At 39.6% G+C, this 17347-nt stretch overlaps 1 protein-coding gene across 3 annotated transcripts in view; it reads right to left on the bottom strand.

Annotated features, from left to right (window-relative positions):
• The window catches only part of CRB1 (crumbs cell polarity complex component 1), a 289562-nt gene that overhangs the window by 99910 nt on the left and 172305 nt on the right, over positions 1 to 17347 (bottom strand). The gene's annotated exons all lie outside the window — the stretch shown is intronic.

Below are 17347 nucleotides of genomic sequence, written 5' to 3'. Positions count from 1 at the left end.
ACAGCAGGTACAGAGCTGGGGCAACCTTGCCTTAAGTGGCAAAGTGCTTCATTGTACAAATGATTGTAATCACATTCCCAATAATAACTCCTACAGATTTGACATTATCCATTAAAAAGAAATCATGAAATCATAAAAAAGGACTCAACCAAATTTTAAAGGATTTCATGGGTTTTTTAAAATAGATATTTACTGGAGTATAATTGCCTCACAATACTTTGTTAGTTTCTATTGTACAACAAAGAGAATCAGCCATATGCATGCACATGTCCTCATATCCCCTCCCTCTTGAGCCTCCCTCCCATCCTTCCTATCCCACCCCTCTAGGTCATTGCAAAGCACCAAACCGAACTCCCTATGCTATGCTGCTGCTTCCCACCAGGCAACTATTTTACATTCCATAGTGTATATATGTTGATGCTACTCTCACTTCACCCCAGCTTCACCCTCCCACCCCATGTCCTCAAGTATATTCTCTATGTCTACCTCTTTATTCCTGCCCTGCAAATAGGTTCATCAGTACTTTTTTTTTTTTTTTTTAGATTCCATAGATATGTGTTAGCATATGGTATTTGTTTTTTCTCTTTCTGACTTACTTCACTCTGTATGACAGACTCTAGGTCCATCCACCTCACTACAAATAACTCAATTTCCTTTCTTTTTATGGCTGAGTAATATTCCACTGTATATATGTGCCACATCTTCTTTATCCATTCACCTGTCAATGGACATTTAGGTTGGTTCCGTGTCCTGGCTGTTGTAAATACTGCTGCAATGAACATTATGGTGCATGTCTCTTTTTGAATTATGGTTTTCTCACGGTATATGCCCAGTAGTGGGACTGCTGTGTCATATGGTAGTCCTAGTTTTAGTGTTTTAAGGAATCTTCATACTGTTTTCCATAGTGGTTGTAACAATTTACATTCCCACCAACAGTGTAGGAGGTTTCCCTTTTCACCATACCCTTTCCAGCATTTATTGTTTCTGGCTTTTTTGACAATGGCCATTTTGACTGGCATGAGGTGATACCTCATTGTAGTTTTGATGCATTTCTCTAATAATTAGTGATGTTGAGCATCTTTTCATGTGCCTCTTGGCCATCTGTATGCCTTCCTTGGTGAAATGTCTCTTTAGGTCTTCTGCCCATTTTTTAACTGGATTGTTTGTTCTTTTGACATTGAGCTCCATGAACTGTTTGTATATTTTGGAGATTAATCCTTCATCTGTTGTTTCATTTGCAAATATTTTCTCCCATTCTGAGGGTTGTCTTTTCATCTTGTTTATGTTTTCCTTTGCTGTGCAAAAGCTTTTAAGTTTAATTAAGTCCCATTTGTTTATTTTTGTTTTTATTTCTGTTACTCTAGGAGGTAGGTCAAAAAAGACCTTGCTGTAGTTTATGTCAAAGAGTGTTTTTCCTATGTTTTCCTCTAAAAGTTTTATAGTGCCTGGTCTTACATTTAAGTCTTTAATCTATTTGGAGTTTATTTTTGTGTATGGTGTTAGGGAGTGATCTAATCTCATTCTTTTACATGTAGCTGTCCAGTTTTCCCAGCACCACTTATTGAAGAGGCTGTCTAGTCTCCATTGTATGTTCTTGCTTCCTTTGTCATAAATTAGGTGCCCAAATGTGCATGGGTTTCTCTCTGGGCTTTCTATCCTGTACCATTGATCTACATTTCTGTTTTTGTGCCAGTACGATACTGTCTTGATTACTGTAGCTTTGTGGTAGAGTTTGAAGTCAGGGAGCCTGATTCCTCCAACTCCGTTTTTCTTTCTCAAGATGGCTTTGGCTATTCGTGGTCTTTTGTGTTTCCATACGACTTGTAAGATTTTTTTGTTCTAATCCTGTGAAGAATGCCATTGGTAGTTTGATAGGGATTGCATTGAATCTGTAGATTGCTTTGGGTAGTATAGTCATTTTCACAATATTCATTCTTCCAATCCAAGAACGTGGTATATTTCTCCATCTGTTTATGTCATCTTTGATTTCTTTCAACAGTGTTTTATAGTATTCAGAGTACAAGTCTTTTGCCTCCTTAGGCAGGTTTATTCCTAGGTATTTTATTCTTTTTGTTGCAGTGGTAAATGGGAGTGTTTCCTTAATTTCTCTTTCTGATTTTTCATTATTGGTGTATAGGAGTGCCAGAGATTTCTGTGCATTAATTTTGTATCCTGCAACCTTACCAAATTCATTGATTAGTTCTAGTAGTTTTCTGGTGGCATCTTTAGGATTTTCTATGTATATTATCATGTCATCGGCAAATAGTGACAGTTTTACTTCTTCTTTTCCAATTTGTATTCCTTTTATTTCTTTTTCTTCTTTGATTGCTGTGGCTAGGTCTTCCAAAACTATGTTGAATAAGAGTGGCGAGAGTGGACATCCTTGTCTTGTTCCTGATCTTAGTGGAAATGCCTTCAGTTTTTCACCACTGAGTATGATGCTTGCTGTGGGCTTGTCATATATGGCCTTTATTATGTTGACGTAGGTGCCCTCTATGCCCATTTTCTGGACAGTTTTTATCATAAATGGGTGTTGAATTTTGTCAAAAGCTTTTCCTGCATCTATTGAGATGATCATATGGTTTTTATTCCTTAATTTGTTAATGTAGTGTATCACATTGATTGATTTGAGTATATTGAAGAATCCTTGCATCCCTGGGGTAAATTCCACTTGATCATGGTGTATGATCCTTTTAATGTGCTGTTGGATTCTGTTTGCTAGTATTTTGTTCAGGATTTTTGCATCTATGTTCATCAGTGATATTGGTCTATAATTTTCTTTTTTTGTGATATCTTCTGGTTTTGGTATCAGGGTGATGGTGGCTTCTTAGAATAAATTTGGGACTGTTTCTCTCTCTGCAATTTTTTGGAAGAGTTTGAGAAGGACTGGTGTTAGCGCTTCTCTAAATGTTTGATAGAATTCGCCTGTGAAGCCATCTGGTCCTGGACTTTTGTTTGTTGGAAGACTTTTAATTACAGTTTCAATTTCATTACTTGTGATAGGTCTGTTTATATTTTCTAATTCTTCCTGGTTTAGCCTTGGAAAATTGTACCTTTCCAAGGATTTGTCCATTTCTTTGTGGTTGTCCATTTTATTGGCATATAGGTGTTTGTAGTAGTCTCTTATAATCCTTTGTATTTCTGCAGTGTCAGCTGTGATTTCTCCTTTTTCATTTCTGATTTTACAGATTTGCTTCCTCTCTCTTTTTTTCTTGATGAGCCTAGCTGAGGGTTTATCAATTTTGTTTATCTTCTCAAAGAACCAGATTTTAGTTTTATTGATCTTTGATATTGTTTTCTTCATTTCTATTTCATTTACTTCTGCTCTGATCTTTATGATTTCTTTCCTTCTACTGACTTCCGGTTTTCTTTGTTCTTCTTTCTCTAGTTGTTTTAAGTGTAGGGTTAGATTGTTTATTTGAGATTTTTCTTGTTTCTTGAGGTGAGATTGAACTGCAATAAACTTCCCTCTTAGAACTGCTTTTGCTGTGTCCCATAGGTTTTGGGTTGTCATGTTTTCGTTGTCATTTGTTTCTCTGTATTTTTTTATTTCTTCTTTGATTTCTTCAGTGGTCTCTTGGTTATTTAGTAGCACACTGTTTAGCCTCCATGTATTTGTGTTTTTTACAGGTTTTTTTCCTGTAATTGATTTCCAATCCCATAGCATTGTGGTCAGAAAAGATGCTTGATACGATTTCAATTTTCTTAAATTTTCCAAGTCTTGATTTGTGACCCAAGATGTGATCTATCCTGGTGAATGTTCCATGTGCACTTGAGAAGAAAGTGTATTCTGCCACTTTTGGATGGAATGTTCTATAAATATCAATTAGATCTATCTGGTCTATTGTGTCATTTAAAGCTTGTGTTTCCTTATTTATTTTCTGTTTAGATGATTTGTCCATTGGTGTAAGTGAGGTGTTAAAGTGCCCTACTATTATTGTGTTACTGTCAATTTCTCCTTTCATGGTTGTGAGCATTTGCCTTATGTACTGAGGCACTCCTATGTTGGGTACATAAACATTTATAATTGTTAGATCTTCTCCTTGGATTGATCCTTTGATCATTATGTAGTGTCCCTCCTTATCTCTTATAACAGTCTTTATTTTAAAGTCTATTTTATCTGATACGAGTATTGTTACTCCAGCTTTCTTCTGATTTCCATTTGCATGGAATATCTTTTTCCATCCCCCCACTTTCAGTCTGTATGTGTCCCTAGGTCTGAAGTGGGTCTCATGGAGACAGCATATATATGGGTCTTGTTTTTGTATCCATTCAGCCAGTCTGTGTCTTTTGTTTAGGGCATTTAAGCCATTTACATTCAAGGTTATTATTGATATGTATGTTCCTATTACCATTTTCAAAATTGTTTTGGGTTTGTTTTTGTGGGTCTTTTTCTTGTCTTGTGTTTACCACTTAGAGAAGTTTCTTTAGCATTTGTTGTAAAGCTGGTTTGGTGGTGTTGAATTCTCTTAGCTTTCGCTTGTCTGAAAAGCTTTTGACTTCTCCATCGAATCTGAGTGAGATCCTCGCTGGGTAGAGTAGTTTTGGTTGTAGGTTCTTCTCTTTCATCACTTTAAGTATATCCTGCCACTGCCTTCTGGCCTGCAGAGTTTCCACTGAAAAATCAGCTGATAACCTTATGGGAATTCCTTTGTATGTTAATTTTTGTTTTTCCCTTGCTGCTTTTAATATTTTTTCTTTGAATTTAATTTTTGTTAGTTTGATTAATATGTGTCTTGGTGTGTTTTTCCTAGAGTTTATCCTGTATGGGACTCTCTGTTCTTCCTGGACTTGGGTGACTACTTCCTTTCCCATGTTAGGGAAGTTTTCCACTATAATCTCTTCAAATATTTTCTCAGACCCTTTCTTTTTTCTTCTTCTTCTGGGACCCCTATAATTCGAATGTTGGTGCCTTTAGTTTTGCCCCAGAGGTCTCTGAGATTGTCTTCAATTCTTTTCATTCTTTTATCTTTATTCTGCTCCTTGGCAGTTATTTCCAGCATTTTGTCTTCCAGCTCACTTATTCGTTCTTCTGCCTCAGTTATTCTGTTATTGATTCCTTCTAGTTATTTTTCATTTCAGTTATTGTGTTGTTCATCTCTGTTTGTGTGTTCTTTAGTTCTTCTAGATCTTTGTTAAACATTTCTTGTATTTTCTCAATCCATGCTTCCATTCTATTTCCGAGACTCTGGATCATCTTTACTATCATTACTGTGAATTCTTTTTCAGGTAGATTGCCTACTTCCTCTTCATTTATTTGGTCTTTTAGGTTTTTACTTTGCTCCTTCTTCTATGACATATTTTTTTGCCATCTCATTTTTTTTTAATGAGTGGGATTGTGTTCCTGTTTTGCTGGTTGTTTGGCCTGAGGCTTCCAACACTGGAGTTTGTAGGCTATTGGGTAGAGCTGGGTCTTGGTGCTGAGATGAGGAACTCTGTGAGACCTCACGCCAGTGAATATTCCCTGGGGTCTGAGGTTCTCTGTTAGTCCAGTGGTTTGGACTCGGCGCTCCCACTGCAGGAGCCTCTGCCTGACCCCAGGCTCGTGAATCAAAATCCTGCAAGCCGCGTGGGGTGGCGAAAAAAAAAGAGAGAGAACAATAACAAAGTAAAAAATAAAATCAGACTAGGAAACTAACAGATATGTTAGAAGGAATGTAAAAATAAAATATAGATGAATCAACAACCAGAAGGTACATCAGTACCACAATAGTAAAAAAGAGGAGGAGGGAAAAGAGAAAAAAAAAAGGGGGGTGGGAAAGGCCTTGGCTGTAGAGAGCGGGGCCTAAGCAAGGGTGAGGTTTGGGCGGTGGGTGGGGCCAATGCTCAGGACCCACAGGGCTGGAAAAGGCCCTGGGGGCCTGGGGTGTGGGGCTTAGGCTCAAGGAACAGAAGGGGCCCAGGCGTGTCCTCCACCCCTGGTCTTGGAGGGCAGGGTACCTCACCTGGGAGCCCAGCAGGCTTCCTGGGCTCGAGTGGGCAGGGCAAACGCCCTCCTCTCCTCTCCTGCTCCTCCAGTCTGGGGTCTGGGAGGCCCCTCCCATCTGCCTCTCCTGATCTCTTTGGCCTCCCTCCTATGCCCCCAGGACCAATGCGGCCAGGGGGAGTGGAGAGGAGGGGGGGGCCTTGGAGGGCAGGGGACTGTCCTGGGAGCTCAGTCGGATCTCTGGGCCTGAGTGGGCGGGGCAATCACCCTCCGCTCCTCTCCCGCTCCTCCTAGAGGGCCCCTCCCACCTGCCTCTCCTGATCTCCCCGGCCTCCCCCCTGTGTCCCCAAGGACCCAGGTAAATAAGTAGGTGGTAGAGACTCAGTCTTCCCTGGGCACTCAGCATCCCTGCAGATTCTTGATGGATGTACCAAGAATGCAAGACCCTAACCATTCTTTACCTGGGCCAATACTTAGGGTTGGTTTTTGCAGCAAGGAACTTTGAGGGATGAGGTTACATCTCCCTTTGGGACAAAAATCAGACTGGCTTGCTGCTTGCTGTAAAAGCAGTGGATTCCCCAAGTGATTGCTCCTCTGTGTGATGCAAATTCACTGCATGCACCTCGTCCATTTGAGCCCATCTCACATCCCTGTAAGACTTGCATGCTGGCAAAGTCTATGTGAACACAATGCTCAAGCTGCCTGCTGTGCTGTGAGTAATAAAGTCCTTTGTCTCTGACACGAGGTTTATGTCTTCTGTCAGAATCGATGAAACAACAGGCTAACTCACTGGCTATAAGGAGGGTAAAATTAAATCTCAGACCCAACAGTTATGGCAACAAAGATGAGATGCTGACAGAGACACAGCTTTCTGGAAGAAGAATGTCAAGGGCCCTTCAGGATGGGTTCAGGGACAGAGTACGACTCTCTGGCCTCTCCCCCAAGTGATGGGTGAGACAGGGAAGCAGGGGACCTGCATCATCCTACCTAAGATTGAGCAACAGGGGGTAGCATTAAAATAAGCAGCCCCAAATGATGCCCTGGTGGTTGTCAGATCTCCCTGGGCAGGAGGAGGAAGGGATGCTGTCCTGGCAACAGGCAGCAAGCCCCACAGCTCCAGCTGAGTGGCAGCAGGTGTGTGCTGCTGAGTCAAGGAGAATTGGAAGCTGAAATAGATTCTGTCAACAATGAGGACCTTGCTATTCAGTACAGAACCTCAGATAGACCAAAACGTTATAGGTTGGTTTGGATGAGTCACAAGCAGTCACATGAAACTGAAACTGAATGATGCAAAAACGTACTGTCTGGTGTGGACCTGCTGTCTCCCTCCATGACCCTTGGTACCTCCCTCCCCCTGTAACATGACTTCAGCTGCTTTAAGGACAAATATCCCTGTCCACACAGGACCTTGAGTCACTATCTCACCCAGAGGTGGTGCTGCTCTTGCCTGGTGAACCTCCTTTGACAGGGCAGAGGGCAGGGCGTGCAAAGGGCAGAAACGAAGGAGTCTCCCAGCCCAGGGGCTCACCAGACATCAGGAGACTCTGGGAAGGGAGTAGCTCTGGCGCTTGGACTCCATCCATGGAGTGAGGACCAAACTGGGTGAACAGCTTTCCGGCAACCCTCCACCCTCTTCCTCAAGGGCAAACCTCCCCCCACCTAGCACTCCTGCACTCCCAGCTGGGAGACTGTGTGGGTTTTTTGGTGGCTGTTGCTTTAACTCCTAAGTCACCATGGGTTACAGTCCTTAGTCTGTGTTCCTGAGATAAAAATGGCATCCAAATTCAATGCATGGAGTTTGGATGGGGCTGGTGGAGGGAAAGGATAAAGTGACCTTATGGGTGGGAACCCTGGGCTGAATCGATGCACAGCTGTGGCTTCCACATCTGTACATATAATGGAAACAATGGGTTCTATGCCTGCACTTCCCCAATCCAGAAGTGTCAGAGGGGTTTCTCCCATTTAGGGTTTGCCACATTGTCCCCTCCAGGCTGGTGCAACAGAAACAATGTAGAATCTGAGGAGGAGAAAGGAGTATCAGAGCTTTAGATGTTGGGGAATTGATAGAGGCTGTTTCTCTGTATAATATACCTGGTCTAATCCAATTACACCCCTCTGAAAACAGACACACACAAAGGCAGCTAGTAATCTCTGTTGCAACTGAATGCACCCGATTCATGGCAACCTGCGACTCTCGGACATGACAGATCCATTTTCGAATGGTCAACCTGGACTTCAGTGCAAATACGGAGAGGACCTTCAGGCCTTGTTGGTCAAATGGGAATGATATATTCAAGATCACGGCTGATTTGGTCTTAGCAGCATTTCGGTTTTACATGAAAATGTGGCAGCTATTCCTTTGGGGAACAAAACACTTTATTCCACATTCAACTACCTTGAATATAACCACTTACTCAACGGGGCCCTCCATCCACAGAGATTAGGATCCTCTTATGCCTGGGCCTGATCAGGCCAAGTTAAAGGCTGATGGTGTTCATGGGAAAGCATTGGTCATCCTTCCCCAACAACTCCAGAAAGCTGAATGAGATAAGGGCTGGTCAGCACAATGGCCTGAATGGAAAGCTGGTCCTCCTCACCTTAGCCAACAGTCCTATGCACCAGGCATTTTATGTTTTTACTAGTTCTTGGGCTACAGTTAATGATCTGCCACTTGGAAGACCACAGGCTGGCCGGTTAAAGATCCTCCTCTTCAGGGCCTTCAATTGTGGAAGCAAATTTCAATTGCCCATCGAACAGTCTGGTCCAATCACACGGATCACCAGGGGAAGGGCCCATTGTCTGATGAGGCTGAATCAAGATGCTCATCAAGCCTGAACCACCCAGATCACTGCTGTCACCGCCTGGATCCATTCTTGTACCAGACAAAACAATAGGTCAACCATCAGGGAAGACATGACTGTGATCTAGAAGGACCACTGTGTGCCAGACTCTGACTCCCACCACAGTTGGTCCAATAGTCCAGCAGTGAAGGAGGTCACATTCCACAGAGGAGCATTTTCCTGTCTCCTCTTAGAAAATCGACTAGTGGATCTCTGACTCTCCCTGGGGACTGCCATTGGCACCTGGCCACTAGAGATACATTTTCAGGTTATGTTGTTGCTGTTCCATTCTGATCAGCTGACTCTAGTTTTCAGCTTTCCAGACCGTCTGCAATCTGACTGTAGCATTTTTTTTTCTTATAAAGGCCCCCAACAATGGACGGGTAGTCAAGATAAACAAAGGACATTCCACACTCCTTTATTCTCTGATACGGCTGCTGGCACCACTCAGAGGTGGCACAGACTTTTAAAAAATGTCATTGAAGTATATTTGATTTTTTTCCCTTACTCAAAAGCCTTATGTCTTCTGCCAGCATCCATGAAGCAGTAACACACTAAGTTATGAACTTGTAAGTAGGATAAAATCAAATCTCAGATCCAATGGATTTAGTGGACGGAATATGAGGTGGTTCTTCTCCGACTGAAATTAGAAACCTGATAATCAACTGAGGGTAACAAAGAGGGAGGAGGTAATGGAAGTTTGAAGAAAGAGAAAGTATAAAAAGGTATAAAAAGGTCATCTTGGGAAGTAGAACTCGAAAAGGAGTGTTCTCTAAGGGCTAGGAGTCTCCTTGAAATTTGTGGTCATAAATATCAAGTTATACTCATCAGTTAAGTGTGTGAGTTGTGAGTTTTTCTCCAGCCACACTCAAATTGCTTGTAGGTGTGCAGAAGATGAAGTGTGAGGTTTAATCTTATGTGTACTTTTGCCAAGTAAGTACAATGGAGAGAGACAGGATCTGGAGAGCTGAGGTTGTATGCAAGGAAATAGTTGCAGTATTAGACTGAAGTCTTAGCTGAGACAGAGGGTGAGGCAATGAATAAAAAATTGGTCGGAACAATTGACTAGGTGCAATGAAAAAGTGTTGGCATGTAAGTGAACTGGAGAAATGGAGGTTATGGTCAGAGAATAGAACGATGGAAAATGAGGTTTTTAGTGAGTTATTGGTGACAATAAGGTCTAGATTGTGACCACAGAAGTGGGTAGAAGTTGCCGGGTGGCAGTCAGAGTCATTTGGAAATAACGAGGTCTAATGACTTGGAAATAAGGTTTGCAGGGATATTCCATATGGGTGTCTCCAAGAATGATAAGTAAGATACTAAAATCTTTGGTGACTAAAGTGAAGGTTCCAGGGGGTGGGAGGAGGATTGTAATAAGGAGAAGCAGTAGGTGTCATCGTATATGAAGACATATGCTTCCAAATGAGTTGGGGATTTGAATGAAGAGGGAGGAGCAGTTGCTTAGAGGTAGAAATAAAGTGAAAAGGACATTGAGTTGACTTTGGGGACCAGTCAAACATGGGATTTGGGAGAAGAATAAAAAACAACTGCCATTTGAGAGGGCTGCAGAAGAATAGTATCCTGAGAATATAGCTAGATTGTAGCTAAAGCATGTAGGTGAAAGAAATGTTTGAAAAAGAGGTTGAGGAGAGTGATAATTGAGTTTATAATAAATTTTGAGATCTTTAGCATATAGTGACACGTTCAGAAAAGGATGGGAAATCAGGTGAAATTAGGCAATGGCCAGAGCATTTTGGCATCAGAGACTAGGGTCTGATGGGCCGGAATGCTGGGACATCTGTGAGTGATGGAGGTAAACTGACTGGTAAGCCACGGTGAGACCGTTCCTGAGGACTTCAGAGGAAGTTATAGTCAGCTCTGATTTCAGCTTTTTCAAGAATAGCTGCTTAAGTGCTGACTAGGAAGAGGTGAAGAGGACCACTGTGGAAGGAGGGGTGGTTTTTACCAAGAGCAGGTATAACAAAACCTTTCATGGGAAAAAGAGATCCAACTCTTTAGTCAGAGATTTGGTTGATCTAAGGTTTTGGATGCTTTCCCAAGGCCTGGGACCTGAGCTGCTCAGGGCTGGAGTAAAGCTCCAGACAAATGTGTATGTGGAGGTGGTCAGGGAGGCGGATGGGGTGGGGGGAGAAGGGTGTTTCTGAAGAGTCTTCCGTGTTAATGTCAGAAGACAGACTTTCTGAATAAACAACCACAGCAGTGGACTTTGGTAAAAGCCATAATCTTTGATTTGGTCAGTTGGCGGTCACTAATGTTGTTGTTTCTAAAGATTAGCATGCTTAAAGAAACTTTGGGGGATCTTGAGCAGCAAGAAGCAGAATGGGGTTTCCAGATGGCCATTCTCACAAGCAGCATACACGCAGCTGGCCCGGTTATATGCAGGCTTGCTGTGTGGGCTCCTGTAAGCACAATTCCTAGTATCTTCAACCTCTTCTCTGAACATCTGTTTCAAGTCCTTGTTCTAACAATACCTGGCTATTACTAGAGAATGGTACTTCCCTTACAGGTTTTATAAATGGCGGAGGCCCACATCTCTCACACAAAAACAGAATCCAAGTTGCAAGGACAGCGCCTGTGGCATGACGATGTGGATTATTGAGAATTTAATTATGAATTTCCTGGTGAAGGATTTGCAATGGTTTTATTCTTTAGTTTTAGAAAACTGTTTTCTCTTTCAAATACACGTTGGCCAGAATCCTTGATTTGAAGAATTGACATCTGTCTGCTGATTATCCATTTGAGAGCTTTTCCTTAGCTTGTTTGACGTTAAGTCAACAAAATAATGCTAACCTAATAAAGCAGCCACAGCCTGTGAAGCCGTTGTTACCTGTCTCTGTCCTGATGGTCTCACAGACATGTCCATCTCTGGATCTGATCTGCATTTGATCTTCCAAATCATGACTGTTAAATTTCCCTACTAGATATAATATCTTTTTAGATAGTAGGTAGTAAGCATAATGAACACGATTTTCAAAATCAATCTATGTATAAGGAGGTGACACACCTTTCCTAATTGTTGTAGCTAAGAGAGCAGAATCAAAAGTAGTACAAGCGGGAATGTGCTCATACGTACTATAAAGAGTTTTGTTTATAGATGTTAATATTCATAGTAAAAGCAAAGGTAAATGAATTGGATTAATCTATTGAAAATATTAATATTAATAAATGTCTTATAAGTAAATAAGGATGGAAGCAAAGTTGGCTCTTTTAGGGTTACAGCTTTATATGTGTATCTAATATCTGTTCAAGTTATTTAAGATCTATACTCTCAAACTTGAAATTGTAAGTAAGGAAAAAAGTGCATCTCTAAGAACAGCGAGCCAAAAACAACAAATGAACAAATTCTATGGAAGATTTCTCTGTAGGCAGGAGATGCTGACTGCCCCATATGCTTGCTTCATTGCTTTGCGAATACAGGAAGGTTTCAATGTTACATGTTCGGCCCTATGTGCCTATTTTAGTTGGATTTAGGTAGAATGACAGGATTTAACTTTTAAGGAAAAGTGAACACTTCATTTTTAACAACATTGTGCTTGAGGCAGATGAACCTGAGAATGAGAGACCCCGTGAACAGTCACTTTGCCAGGTGGCACTCATTGGGGTGTTTATTGTTGAGAACCCCTTTATTTCTGCCTGAGGTTTGAAGCCAGGACGTCACAGGATCCCCTGCTGCACTGCTTAGTTCTTCCCATGCACAGAGCAGATGGGTGAAGCAGAATAAAATCCCCACCTCAGAGGCAACAAGGAAACACTCCAGAGACCAGCAATGGCGTTGCTCTTTGCCGGAGTAAATGCTAATTGGAGTTGGTGAGTGAAAGTTAGAACTGAAAATTGGACTTGGCTTACGAGCAGTTGGGAAACTTGTTAAAGGTATTATCACTATCACATTTTGATAAACAGAAACAAAATGTTCACATTAAAAACATGAGTCAATTGTTTCCAATTTAGCTTGGTTAGAACACGATGCTTCAAGGGTAAGCACACAGGTCATGAGATCCTTTCTTAATTTTTAGAAGCAACATGATCATTTGTATTAAAAAACTACCAAGTCATTTGGATTCTCGTAATTTCCACTAAATTCTATCTGGCAAAAATAGCATAAATAGGTCCTCTTTCCTGATTTCTCTGACTGTACCTTTTTATGGCTTCACTGTGGCAGTTATCGTACCATCTTGTATTCTTGTGCATCTTTTTCCTCCCGCTCTTTCACTTTTCTTTGGGAAGAGACCATGTATTTTCATCATTATATCCCTAGAACTGAGTCCAGTGCCCCAAAGTGAAAAGTTAAAACATGATAGAAAGAAGCAGCCAACATTCCTTCTAGCAGCGGTCAAGGATGGTCATACAAAATAAAGATAATTTACAGTTTTGGACTGGACTGAACAGTGTTTTTCAACTACAGGCCTTCTCCAATTATAGATTTATTTAGTTTACCATTAAAATTATGTGAATTTGTGGGTTTTAAGTAAATCCACAGACTTTAAATCAAGTGTTTATGCACCATTCTCATTTCAAGTTGAGCATTGCAGCTATAGGCACAAACTGGCTATGGCAGTATGTGAGGATATTTTGCCAAAGGATATTTTTTAATGATTTTGAGATTATTAGAGAAGAGTGACCATTATTGCACCTAAGCTCATGAGTTTCCAAGTTTCAGTTCTGATCATTAAAATACCTAAATGGATCTTCAGACTTTTCTCAATCATCTTATCAAATAATACTTCTGGTTTCTGTGGGCTCAACTTGCCTTACCTGTTGAAAGTCCCAGAAGAAACCCTGGTAAAAGTTGGTACCCCTTCAGAGGGGCTTGGTTCCTCTCATTAGGATTCTCTGCCCCCTTTTACCCATGTTTTCACTATTTCCCATTTTCCATGGCTTTAAGTTCTATTTCTCTCTCTCTCTGAGTACTGTCTTCAGGGACCCTCAGTTAATTTCTACTCTGGTATATTTCACTTTCACATTATAACAAAGCTAAAAAATTGCATTCAATATCCAACCACAACAATTTTCAATTTGGAACATAACTGTACATGTAGTGAAGAGCAACAAATACATCCTTAATTATAATTTTAAAAATGGAAACGTTTGTAGCTATATTTAACAACTCTAAGTGTTTCTTTGAATGGAGCTCTGTCATTAAATGTATTATTCACAATTATATTTTTCATCATGATGGAAATTTATTTTAATATAACAAGTGATAGAACTGCAAATATGTATAGCTTGCAAAAAGTAAACTGTGTCATTTATATCCTTAGCAGAGATCAGTGGGCGCCCCGGTGACACCAGATATACCAAGCAGACTAAACTAACACTGCCACAATTCTGAAATTTAACTGATTATTGGACCTATATAGCCCACAAAAGTGGGCTATGACCTGTTTGCCCAAAATAAAAAGGTGACTGCCTGCTAAAATTTTAAAAATTCAAATAAGACCAATAGTTTCCTAGCGTAATATCCAAAATGTCCTGGATACTACTGAAAAGTCACCCATCATACCAAGAATCAGGAAAACCACAACTTGAGTGAGAAAAGAAAATGAACTGATGCCATCAACTCAACCTGAGCTGAATCAGATTTTGGAATTATCTGACAAAGATTTAAAGTAACCATCATAAAATGATTTAATAAGCAATTACAAATTCTCTTGAGATAAAAAGGAAAGGTAGATAAAAGGAAAAATAGAAATAAAAGGAAATAAAACATAAAAGGAAAAATAGAAATTATCAGCAAGGAATTAGATGCTACAAAAAATGGAAATTATAAAACTGGAAAATAAAATAGGAGAAATAATCAATTCTCTGGATGGGTACAATAGTAGAGTAGATGAAAGAGAAAGAGAATAAAATTAGTGAATTTGAAGATAGATCAATCAAATTTACCCATTCTAAACAAAGGAGAGAAAAACAAATGAATAGAACCTCAGGAATCTGTGGGAAAATATCAAAAGACACAAAACTTATATTATCAGAGTTGCAGGAGAAGAAAAAGAGTAGGGCTGAAAGAGCATTCAAAGAAAAATTTGGCTAAAGAGATCCTAAATTTGGCAAAAGACATAAATCCACAGATTTGAAAAGCTGAGTTAATTCCAAATAGGAAAAATCCAAATAAATTGACACCAAGACACATCATAAATAAAATTCCAAAAACTAAAGACAGAGTTGAAGGTGTTATCACTACCACACTTCTTCTCTACAAGTAGCCAGAGAAAGGCTGCCAATTTCAATGATAGCAGATTTCTCATTTGAAACCATGGAGTGCAGTAGGAAGTGATGTAGAATTTTTCAAATGCTGAAAGAAAAGAATTGTCAACCATGAATTCTATATTCAACAAACTACACTTCAGGAACAAATGGGCAATAAAGACTTTCTCAGATAAAGGAAAACCAAAAGAATTGTCACTAGGACACCTATTCTTTTTTTTTTTTTTAAAGATTTTTTTTTTGATGTGGACTATTTTTAAAGTCTTTATTGAATTTGTTACAATATTGCTTCTGCTGTATGTCTTGGTTTTTTGGCCCTGAGGCATGTGGGATCTTAGCTCCCCAACCAGGGATTGAACCTGCATGCCCTGCATTGGAAGGTGAAGTCTTAACCATTGGACCGCCAGGGAAGTCCCAGCATACCTACTCTTAAAGAAAGGCTAAAGGAAGTTCTTTAAACACAACGTAAACAGTAGAATAAGAATCTTGAGGCAAAAGGCAGAAAGGAAGAACAATGGAGAGGGCAGGTAAATATAATAGAACACTCTTCTCTACATGAGTTTCCTAAATCATATGTAATGATTAAAATAAGGATTATAATACCATCTTATCCTCAAGACAATGATATTTTAAAGTGGGGAAGACAAAGGGACCTAAGTGGAAATAGAGTTTTCCTCCACTTCACCCAAAATTGTAACATGTTAATACCAATAGGCTATGATAAGTTACATGTGTATATTGTAATACCCAGAACAACCACTATGAAACCTACACAATACAGCTGAAAATACTATAAATAAATCAAGATGAAATCCTAAAAAAATGGTCAAGTAACCCACAGAAAGATAAGAAAAGAGAAACAAAGAAATCAAACAGAAAACATAATAAAATGGCAGAGTTCACCCCTAATATATCAATAATTACTTAAAGGTAAATGGTCTAAATATATCAATTAAAAGGCAGAGATTGACAGAATAATTTTGAAAAAGCATGACCCAATAATATGCTTTTTAATATGCCATTTAGAAGAAACTCACTTCAAATTCAATAAGTAAGTTGAAAGTATAAGGATGGAAAAAGGCATACCATGCAAATGTTAATTTTTTAAAAAGGCAGGAGCATGATTATTTATGTAGAAAATATGAAAGAATTGACAAAAAATCTCCTGGAACTAATAAATGATTATAGCAAGGTTGCAGAGTACAAGGTTAATATAATATACAAAAGTCAATTGCTTTTCTACATAACAGCAATGAACAAGTAGAATTTGAAATTAACAACACAACACCATTTACACTGGCACCCCCAAAATGAACTACTTGGGGCAGCCCAGGACTTCTTAACTCATATAGTCATTTTTGGCTGCTCTTCAGAAATTAAGGCCAACACACTTCCCTGAAACATTTTACTGCCTCTCCTGTTTGGATCTGTAGATTCTTTGGTCAACCATGTTCTTTTATCTGATAAGGCAACATTAGCAATGGCCTCTGACTTTGATAGAATCTCTTCTTTATAACCCTAAACCCAATAAAAAATTTTAGAACTCCCTTACCTTGTTCCAAGAGGGATTTAGAGTAGCTGACAAAAATACTTACACTATACCAGGATCAAACAATTCAGAAAAAATAAGAAAAAAAAAAAAGGCAAATGTAAGAAACAGAAACAGGAAATTTAAATAATCTCAGAGGTGGGGTAAATACAGAAATATATTCCAGAAAAACATATATGCTTGTAGAACCCACTTTTACCTATAAGATTTCTGGCATCTTACATTGTTGGGAAATGTGATGTATTGCAAGAATTATTTCATGCTTTTTTTCATTTATCAAGATTTACTTGCACACATTTTACTAGGGGAAAAAGCATGCAAGCTAGAAGCTATTCAGGAAAAACAATACTTATACTGATGTTGACACTGGAGAGGCTTCTCCTCTGTGTGTTTTTCGTAGAGGGGACAGTGAATAAGGAAATCTTCTACAGCAACCTTACAGCAAACACTGCCATCAAATAAATAGACCCCCTCCCCCTTTTTTCTTATTCCTTATTTTCTTTTCTCAGAAATCCCCGATAGCAGCTGAAATATTTTCCTCAGATATCATTGGATCTATTGAGAAAAGAATAAGATAGAAATCTAGGTTGTAATTAGTTTTCTCAGTGGTACCCATGCAATTGTAGGTAAGTTGCTACTCATTACCAAATATGGGACTGTCTCCAAACTTCTGAAAATTTTCAGAAATGGGAGCAGATACAAACACAACTGTTCATTGGAAAACATACGTGCACATTTCCTCTGCATTTTAGAGTAAGAATGCTGTAGAACAAGTTAGAGTCATTTAAATTTGATATAGGGAACAAC

The sequence above is a fragment of the Balaenoptera acutorostrata genome, chromosome 1 (genome assembly GCF_949987535.1).
Source record: "Balaenoptera acutorostrata chromosome 1, mBalAcu1.1, whole genome shotgun sequence".
NCBI lineage: Eukaryota > Metazoa > Chordata > Mammalia > Artiodactyla > Balaenopteridae > Balaenoptera > Balaenoptera acutorostrata.
This window is presented reverse-complemented; position numbering and strand designations above follow the sequence as displayed.